Source organism: Chanodichthys erythropterus, chromosome 3 (genome assembly GCF_024489055.1).
Source record: "Chanodichthys erythropterus isolate Z2021 chromosome 3, ASM2448905v1, whole genome shotgun sequence".
NCBI classification, from domain to species: Eukaryota; Metazoa; Chordata; class Actinopteri; order Cypriniformes; family Xenocyprididae; genus Chanodichthys; species Chanodichthys erythropterus.
The window spans coordinates 56,639,935-56,649,934 of record NC_090223.1 but is presented as its reverse complement, the minus strand read 5'-3'; positions in this window follow the sequence as shown (position 1 = coordinate 56,649,934).

Below are 10,000 nucleotides of genomic sequence, written 5' to 3'. Positions count from 1 at the left end.
TTTAAAATATTGCTATTTAAGAACAGAGGTTGATTTAAAATGCTTTCTCTCCCATGTGGATCATACTCAACTTTTGCTAAAAACTTTCCCCAAGCACTAAAAATTTCTCTATAAAAACCAGGTAATCCTTCTGTCATCCAAATTTTTGTTTTCATCCATAAAATTCCATTCCCCATGTTAAAACCACCACATTTATTTAAAAAGTATTCCATTGTCTTCTTCCACTCAGTTTTGTTTTCTTCATTTAGGTATTTCTTAACAATTTTAACTCTCAAAGCATGTTTTCGTTGTTCCACATCCATTAAACCTAAGCCTCCCTTTTCCACCGCTCCTAAAATCGTGTTATGTGCAATTCTCGCTGGCTTCCCCTCCCATAAAAAGTCAAGAAAACATTTCTTCAACCTCTGTTCTGTCCATAACGGCATTTCAGACACATATAAAATATACCAAAGCTTAGAAACCATTAAAACATTCAATATTAAAACCTTCCCCTTCAAGTTTAAAGTTCTTAATTTCCAAAAATTTAACCTCCTCTCTATATCTGTAACTAGTTGCTCCCACATTTCATCTCTCACTTTCCTTTCATTCTTCCCCATTAAAACTCCTAAAATCCTCATTTCTTCAACTTCCTTGAACTTAAAACAATCTGTTAAAACCATAGCTTTACCAAATCGCATATATACTGTTTTGTCCTCATTTACTTTACTTCCAGACCCTCTACAATACTCATTTACAACATTCATTACTTCTTTAACACTCCCTTTTCCCTTTACAATTATTGTCGTATCATCAGCATATTGAAAAACTTTCCCCTCAGCTTTATTTTCTTCTATTTCAATCCCATGTATTCCCTCTTTTTGTCTAATTGCCAATCCTAAAGGTTCTGAAACAAGTGAATATAATAATGCCGAAAGCGGACAACCCTGCCTAATTGAACGTGTGATTTTAAAACAGTCTGTTAAAAACCCATTACATTTAACCCTTGTTAGTGCTCCCTTATATAAAATCTCAATCCATTTAATAAAATTCTCGCCAAAACCAAAACTCCTTAAAATCTCAAATAAATATCTGTGCTCAACCCTATCAAACGCTTTTTCAAAATCCAAACTAATTACATATCCTTCTTCATTTTTTCCTTTCATGTACCATATTGTATCTCTTATACTCATCGTTATGTCGGCTATATCTCTTCCTTTTACTCCATACGCTTGATTTGTTTTAATTATACTTGGCATTACTTCTTTTAATCTGTTTGCTAAAATCTTTGCTAAAATCTTAAGATCGGTGTTCAACATTGTAATTGGTCTATAGTTTTTTAAGTCTACTTTTTCTCCTTTCTTTTTGTATACTAGTTTCATTAACCCCATTCTTGTTCTTTCATTAATTTCTTCTTTCTCAAAAATGTCTATAAAAACCTCCTTTAGAATCTTTACTAAAACTCCTTTAAAACATATATAAAATTCAGTTCCCAAACCATCTATTCCTGGACTTTTCTTTTTATTCAGTTGATTTATAGCTCTTTCAATCTCTTCTTCTCTGATTTCTTGGTCACATTCTTTTTTGTCTTCATCACTTACTTTTGCTTTTATCTGATTCAACAATTTCTTTTTTTCTCCCTCTTCCACACCTCTTGCACTAAATAGATCCTCATAAAAATACTTTATTTCCTCTAAAATTCTTTCATTCCCTTCTACAATTTCCCCATTTTTTCCTCTTATTTCTTTTATCGTTTCAGCTTTCCCTTTCTTTTTTTCCAGATCAAAAAAGAATTTTGTACATTTTTCTCCTTCCACCACATATTTTGCTTTGCTTCTTAGCCTCGCTCCCTCATATTCTTTTTCTTCTATTTCTTTCAGTTTTCCCTCTATTTCCTTTATCTTCTGTATGTCTTTATTTTCTTTATTCAATTCCTTTTCCAAACTTTCTTTTATTTCTCTTTCATTGTATCTTTTACATTTTTGCATTAATCGACAATATCTGATTGAGAATTTTTTGATTAAAAACTTTACATTCTCCCACCATATTCTCTTATCCTCTTCATACATTCCATTTTCCCTTTCTTTTTCTATAATTTCTTTAACTTTTGCAACATAATCTTCATTCTTTAAAATCTGCGTATTTAAAATCCATACTCCCGGCCCCCTTTGCATTTTACTCCAGTCTACAATAAAAAATAAAAACTTGTGATCACTAAAACTCGTTTCCTCATACTTAATCTTTTCAATAAAATTCTCCACATTTCTACTACATAAAACAAAATCAATTCTAGTTTGGCATACAAAACTTCCCACTATTTGTCTCCTTGAAAATTCTTTTTTCTGTTCATTCCTTTCTCTCCACACATCTATCATATTATTTTCCTCCATTAATGCTTTTAATTCTTTCCTTCCCGTATCAGTTTTAAAAACCATTCCCTCAGCCATATCTTGTTTACTAAAAACTGTATTAAAATCCCCCATCATTATTATTTCTTTATACTTATTTACAATATTTCTTAAAACATTAAAAAACTCTTTCTTTTCCTTCTCCTCCACTGGTGCATGTACATTTACTAAAATCAAGTCTCTTCCTTCATATTTTGTCCCTACTACCATACATTTCCCCAACCTGTCCTTGTACACAACTTTACTCACTTTAAAAACATCATCCTTCATTAAAAAAGCCACACCTCTCCCAAACCTCCCATCTCCATTATTATATAAAATACCACCCTCCCATCTCTTTTTAAAATCAATCATAACATTTTCTCTCCAGTTTGTTTCTTGTAAAGCAATGATATCTTCCCTTTTACATTTGTCTTTTACTTTTTCAAATTTTCCAATGTCCAACAGTCCTCTTGCATTAAAAGTAACGTCTCGGTTACAAAGGTAACCCTCGTTCCCTGAAGGAGGGAACGGAGACGTACGTCGGACAGACCGACGAATAGGAATCTCGCCAGAGAAGCCAATCTACTTCGAGTGTAACTAAACGAGCCAATGCACATTGGCATGCAATCATCTGCATCAGCTGCTCACCTCGCAGCGCGGGTATATAATGAGCAGCAGGTGCGTTGCATCTTCAGGTTTTCGCTGAGGAGCCGAACCAAGCAGGCGGCAGCACAGCAGGACAACAACTGTGGCGACGGGACGTACGTCTCCGTTCCCTCCTTCAGGGAACGAGGGTTACCTTTGTAACCGAGACGTTCCCATTCAGTCGGTCACGTTCGACGTACGTCGGACAGACCGACGAATAGGAATCCCTACCAAAGCGCCACAGGAGCTGCCCTCCTCCAGCGCTCTGTTGTAAGCCACCTGAACCCCCTTGCCTGCGGGCGGTGGGACAGGGCTAACACACAGAGAGGGTCGATCACTGTTGTTCCAAAACCCATTCAGTGAGACTATTGGATAACGCTGGGAAAGCGTAACCTTCGTTTGAAGGAACGCTGCGGAAGCCACATCCTTCCCCGAAGGAGTTATGTGGAGAAGTACATATGGACTAACCCTGTAGGGCTGTGCTACATATGGAAGAACTGGGGTGACTCCAACTCGATAGAGATGGGTTCTCCCAGAGGGAAAGACACGGGCTTCGTTTAAGAGCAGCCGTGGAAAAGCCATATGGGATCCCCGTAGGGTCACACATATGGAACCCAGCCTAAATCCGGTTCTCAAGGATACAACGGAGTATAGGCCTGGCGCCAGACGCTCCGCCACGTCGGCTGCCGAAGGGTAACCGGAGGACTCAACAGGGTCTGCCCGTAGGGACTCTCTGGAGAATAGAACGCGCATGTAGCGCAGCAAGCCGACACTAAGCCGGGGCCTCTCCGTGCCTCTGACCTGAGGCGAGAACACGGGAGGAGACCGGCTCGACACGAAGGCTATAGTATCTAGCGAACGTGTTAGGTGTCGCCCAGCCCGCAGCTCTACAAATGTCTGTTAGCGAGGCGCCACGAGCCAGCGCCCAGGAGGATGCCACACCTCTCGTGGAGTGAGCATGCAACCTGAGCGGGCAGGGCACGCCCTGAGCTTGGTAAGCCAGGGCGATGGCATCCACTATCCAGTGGGCCATCCTCTGCTTGGAGACAGCCTTTCCCTTCTGCTGGCCTCCGTAACAGACAAAGAGCTGGTCTGAGGTCCTGAAGCTTCGAGTTCTGTCTATGTACAGTCGCAAGGCGCGAACTGGACAGAGCAAAGCCAGGGCTGGGTCTGCCTCCTCCGAGGGCAGCGCTTGCAGGCTCACTACCTGGTCCCTGAAGGGAGTGGTAGGAACCCCGGGCACATAGCCAGGCCGGGGTCTTAGTACCACATGGCTATCACCCGGCCCGAACTGTAGGCACGATTCGTCGACCGAAAATGACTGCAGGTCCCCTACCCTCTTGACGGAGGCCAATGCCACCAGCAGCAAAGTCTTCATAGACAGAATCTTTAAGTCTGCTGACAGCAAAGGCTCAAAGGGAGCAATCTGAAGTGCTCTGAGCACCAGAGTAAGGTCCCAAGAGGGTATGGAGGGGGGACGAGGAGGATTTAACCGTCTCGCCCCCCTAAGGAACCTGACGACCAGGTCGTGCTGACCAACAGATTTGCCATCTATGTGGTCGTGGTAAGCGGAGATAGCAGCAGAATGGACTTTGAGGGTGGAGGGGGACAGCCTACGCTCCAACCCCTGCTGCAAGAAGGAAAGCACGACACCGATCGAGCATCTTCGGGGGTCTTCCCGGCGAGAAGAGCACCACTCGACGAACAGGTTCCACTTCGAGGCGTAAGCACGTCTCGTAGACAGTGCGCGAGCCGAAGTGATGGTGTTAAGTACCTCGGGGGGTAAGTCACCTAGAACCTCCGCGTCCCGTCCAGGGACCAGACATGGAGTTTCCAGAGGTCTGGACGCGGGTGCCAAAGAGTGCCCCGTCTCTGAGAAAGAAGGTCGTTCCTCAGAGGAATGGGCCAGGGAGGGGCTGTCGCGAGGAGTGAGAGTTCTGGGAACCAGGTCCGGTTGGGCCAGTAAGGCGCAATCAGCAAGACCTGCTCCTCGTCCTCCCTGACTTTGCACAGAGTCTGTGCAAGTAGGCTCACTGGGGGAAACGCATATTTGCGCAGGCCCCGGGGCCAGCTGTGTGCCAGTGCGTCTGTCCCGAGTGTTCCCCCGGTCAGAGAGTAAAACAACTGGCAGTGGGAGGTTTCTGGTGAGGCAAACAGGTCTACCTGAGCCTCTCCGAACTCTCTCCAGATCAGCTGAACCACCTGGGGGTGGAGTCGCCATTCTCCTGGCAGCGCAGCTCGTGATAGCTCGTCGGCCACACGGTTGAGCACACCGGGGACATGAATGGCGCGAAGCGACCTCAGAAACTTCCGACTCCACAGGAGGAGATGGCGGGCGAGTTGCGACATGCGACGGGAGCGTAGACCACCTTGATGGTTGATGTACGCAACGGTCGCAGTGTTGTCCGTACGGACCAGTACATGCTTGCCCCGTAGCAGGCCTTTGAGGCGGCTCAGAGCAAGGCGTACTGCCAGCAACTCGAGGCAGTTGATGTGCCAATGCAGATGGGGTCCCGTCCAAACCCCTGACACTGCATGCCCGTTGTACGTGGCACCCCAGCCGGTGGCAGAAGCATCTGTGAACACCACAGCATGCCGGGACACCTGTTCTAAGGGCACTCCTGCCCGAAGAAACAAGGGGTCCGACCACGGACTGAAGGTTCGGCGGCACTCCTGAGTGATTGACACCCGGAACGTGCCACGCTGCCACGCCCATCTCGGGACTCGGCCGTGAAGCCAGTGCTGAAGCGGTCTCATATGAAGCAGACCGAGCGGTGTTACAGCCGCAGCAGCCGCCATATGCCCCAGGAGCCTCTGAAAGAATTTCAGTGGGACCGCTGTCCTGCCGTTGAACGTATTCAGGCAGTTCAACACTGACCGAGCACGTTCCTCTGTGAGGCGTGCTATCTGCTCGACCGAATCCAACTCCATACCGAGAAAAGAGATCCTCTGCACCGGGGCGAGTTTGCTCTTTTCCCAGTTGACCTGAAGCCCCAACTGGCTGAGGTGTCTGAGCACCAAATCCCTGTGTTCGCACAACTGATCCCGGGACTGTGCTAAAATGAGCCAGTCGTCGAGATAGTTGAGAATGCGAACACCCTGTTCTCTCATGGGAACAAGGGCTCCCTCCACGACCTTCGTGAAGACGCGGGGAGACAGGGCCAGCCCGAAGGGTAGGACTCTGTACTGATATGCCCGACCTTCGAACGCGAACCGCAGGAAAGGCCTGTGTCGCGGAAGGATCGAGACATGAAAGTACGCGTCCTTCAGGTCGATCGCTGCAAACCAATCCCGGGGACGGACGCATTCGAAAATGCGTTTCTGCGTGAGCATCTTGAACGGTAGCTTGTGAAGGCTCCGATTCAAGACGCGCAGATCCAGGATCGGTCGTAACCCGCCGCTTTTCTTGGGTACAATGAAGTAGGGACTGTAGAACCCTGACCTCATATCGGCTGGAGGGACCGGCTGTATCGCATCCTTCGCCAGTAGGACTGCGATCTCCGCACGCAAGACAGGGGCATCGACATCTTTCACTACAGTGAAGTGGACACCCCTGAACCTGGGGGGACGCCGGGCGAACTGAATCGCATAGCCGAGCCTGATGGTCCGAATGAGCCAGCGGGACGGACTGGTGAGCGCTAACCAGGCCCCCAGAGACCGTACCAGCGGGACCAGAGGAACCACAGGCGCACCCGCAGCGGGGCAGCGAGGTGGAACGCAGGGACGCGGCCCGGGGGCTCTCTCTGCGAGGCGGCCCGACGCGGCGTCACAGTGTGCTGTGCAACACTTACCTGCTTCCACGGGTGGACAGAGGGAGCAGTCGAGGCTTTGACTGCCTGCTGCTCGCTGCTGTCCGCTGGCGAGAGAAGAGGGGGATGAGAGTGGTGAGGTTCTTGCCCTCCCACTGCTCTCCGAGCCCTCTTCGGACCCGGAGATAGAGGAAACTGCTCTTTTATTGAGAATTTGGGTACCGCTGGCTGTTGGGCCAGCGGCGGAACAAAAACAAAAGGAAACAAAAGATTTTCCACCCGGCCCTCCTCCGGGGGAAGGAGCGGTGCGGTCACCACCTCCTGTAGAGCAGTCCTCTCCATCTCCGGGTCGCCCGTCCTAGGGCCGCTTGGACTTGGCCTTGCCACCCTTCTTCTTGGGGGGTGGCGGGACGGGCTGGGCGCCCCGACCGCGACCGGCTCCACGGCGCCGCTTAGCCGGAGGCTGCTGCTGCTGGGGCGCGGGAGCGGGGGCGGCCGCAGGGGGGCGGCCGCAGGGGGGCGCCCTCGGCGACGAGCAGTCTGAGGTGCTGCGGGCGGTGGTGGAGCAGCAGCTGACCGCCTCGGCAGGATATGACTGATGGCCTCAGACTGCTTTTGTACAGTCGAGAACTGTTGGGCAAAGTTCTCGACCGCGTCGCCGAAGAGGCCGGTCTGGGACACGGGGGAATTAAGAAACCTGACCTTGTCGGTATCCCTCATGTCCGCGAGACACAGCCAGAGATGGCGCTCCTGGACCACAAGTGTGGACATCGCACGACCCACTGACCGCGCCGTAACCTTCGTCGCACGAAGCGCGAGGTCCGTCGCGGCACGAAGTTCCTGAAGAACTTGTGGGTCATGACCACCCTCGTGCAGATCCCTCAGTGCCTTGGCCTGATGGACCTGCAACAACGCCATAGCGTGTAGGGCAGAGGCAGCTTCCCCACAGGCCTGGTAAGCCTTGCCGGTAAGATCCGACGAGTGCTTACAGGCCCGGGAAGGGAGAGACGGCTCCCCCCGCCAGGTGGAGTTAGGGCACAGTTGCATAGCAACGGCCCGTTCCACAGGGGGTATGCGCGTATAACCCTTCGCTGCCCCGCCGTCAAGGGTGGTGAGGGAGGAGGACCCACCGACACGGTTTCGGGCAGTAAAAGGTGCCGTCCACGTGCCAGTGAGCTCTTCATGCACCTCCGGGAAGAAAGGCACTGGGGTGGGGGGCTGAGAACCAGCCCTTGCCACCCCGAGATACCAATCGTCCAACCTCGAGGGCTCGGGACACGGTGGAGGATTCCACACGAGCCCGACCCTGTTGGCGGCCCGGGAAAGCATAGCCATCATTTCCGGGTCTGAATCGGGCACAGTTGTTACTCCCGAGGGAGGCAGCTGCGCCGAATCGTCATCCGCGGAAGTATCAGGCTCACCCTCCGATGCAGCGATCGACATCCGGTCATCCTGGGGAGCTCCGAAGGATACGGATGGTACACACCTCTGGGGTGGTCCACCACGCTCCCCCGGCAGCTCTACTGGCTGCGGAGTGCAGGAGGGATGAGGGTTCCTAGGGGGTTGGTTCCCCGAAGGAAGCGCGCTCACCGTGATCCTCAGGTCACCAGTGCCGCTGCCCGAAGCAACCCTCTGAGGAGGATTGGAACGAGGCAATGGCACCGGGACTCCGCCCCTTTGCAGGAACTGGAGTCTAGACCGCAACTCCGCGACGGTCATCATCCCACAATGGGTACATGACTCGTCCACAAACGCCGCCTCAGCGTGCCTTAAGCCCAAGCACGCGATACAGCGTTGGTGACCATCCCGGGCGCCAGGTAACGACCGCATCCAGCAGCACACAAGTAGAACGACATCTTTAAAAAGACGCGAACTACTCGTGTAAGCTCTTTCAAGGACTGACTCTTTTAGGTGCTGAAGCACGCAGGGGAATAGCCGCTGCAGCACAGACAGGGAATGTGCAGCCTGTCGTGTGCACTCTCTTTGCAGACGCTGCTCTTACCAGCTGTGAGAACAGCTTTTTAGCGCTCTTAAAGCGCACCGTCACCAGCCGTGAAAACGGCCTTCACGCTGATACACAGCTTAATTTGCTCAAATAAAAAAGGCAAAACACAAAGCAAAGAAGAAAAAATCGGCCCCGCTGCTGTGCTGTTCCTCCTGCACCGGACGAGAAGAGCAGTCAGAGAGAGAGCTGGCTCGTTGAAGTCCGTTCTTCAAACACTCGCTCGTAGAAACCACCGTGTTTGCAGTAGTTCGGCTCCGAAGCGAAAAGCTGAAGATGCAACGCACCTGCTGCTCATTATATACCCGCGCTGCGAGGTGAGCAGCTGATGCAGATGATTGCATGCCAATGTGCATTGGCTCGTTTAGTTACACTCGAAGTAGATTGGCTTCTCTGGCGAGATTCCTATTCGTCGGTCTGTCCGACGTACGTCGAACGTGACCGACTGAATGGGAACACAACTTAAAACCATTAAAAGAAAGACAAATAAATACTTAAAAACCATTATTCACCATTTTCTCCTTCCAAGCCCCTTAACACATCATATCTGTTCATTTCAGTCATTATTTTTTTCCTTGCACCTTCCAAATTTGGTTTTACCTTCAATGTTCTTCTTCTTCTTTGTCCTCTCCCCCCTCTGTCTTTGTCCATGTTGTCCACCTTTATTTCTTCCTCACTGTCCATTTCTTTATTTTGATCCATCTTTCCATTTCCATCCCTCTCCACGTCCTCCATAAAAGTATTAAAACTGTCTAATATTTCCATTTCAGTCCATTGAGTGTCCTGCTCCGTTGTTTGTTCATCATTCTTACTGTTGTGTTTTTCTCTTTCTCCTTCTTCACTGTTGCTCTGTTCTCCTTCCTCTTGTCGTTCATCACTTTGTCCATCCTCCTCGTTGTTTCCTTCATGCACCTGTCCGCCTACCTGTTTTTCCCTTCCTCCTTCCTCTCCCTCCATCCAGCATTCACATTTATTTAAAATCTCTTGACACTCCGGGCACCTAACCGCATTGCAATCCCTTGCAAAGTGTCCCCTCTCCTCACATTTGTAGCACGTAAATGTCGGGCAATCTTTTAGCAAGTGCTCCGGGCTCATGCACAGCCTACAGGTTTTCACCTGATGGCTGTGCATCACCCGGAAGTACTGCTGGCCCTCGGCTGTCTCAAGCCTCGTGCTGTATGGCAGGGATGCCACCTCCTTGGGGAATCGGACTTTAAGGAACCTTGTCCCGTCCTCAA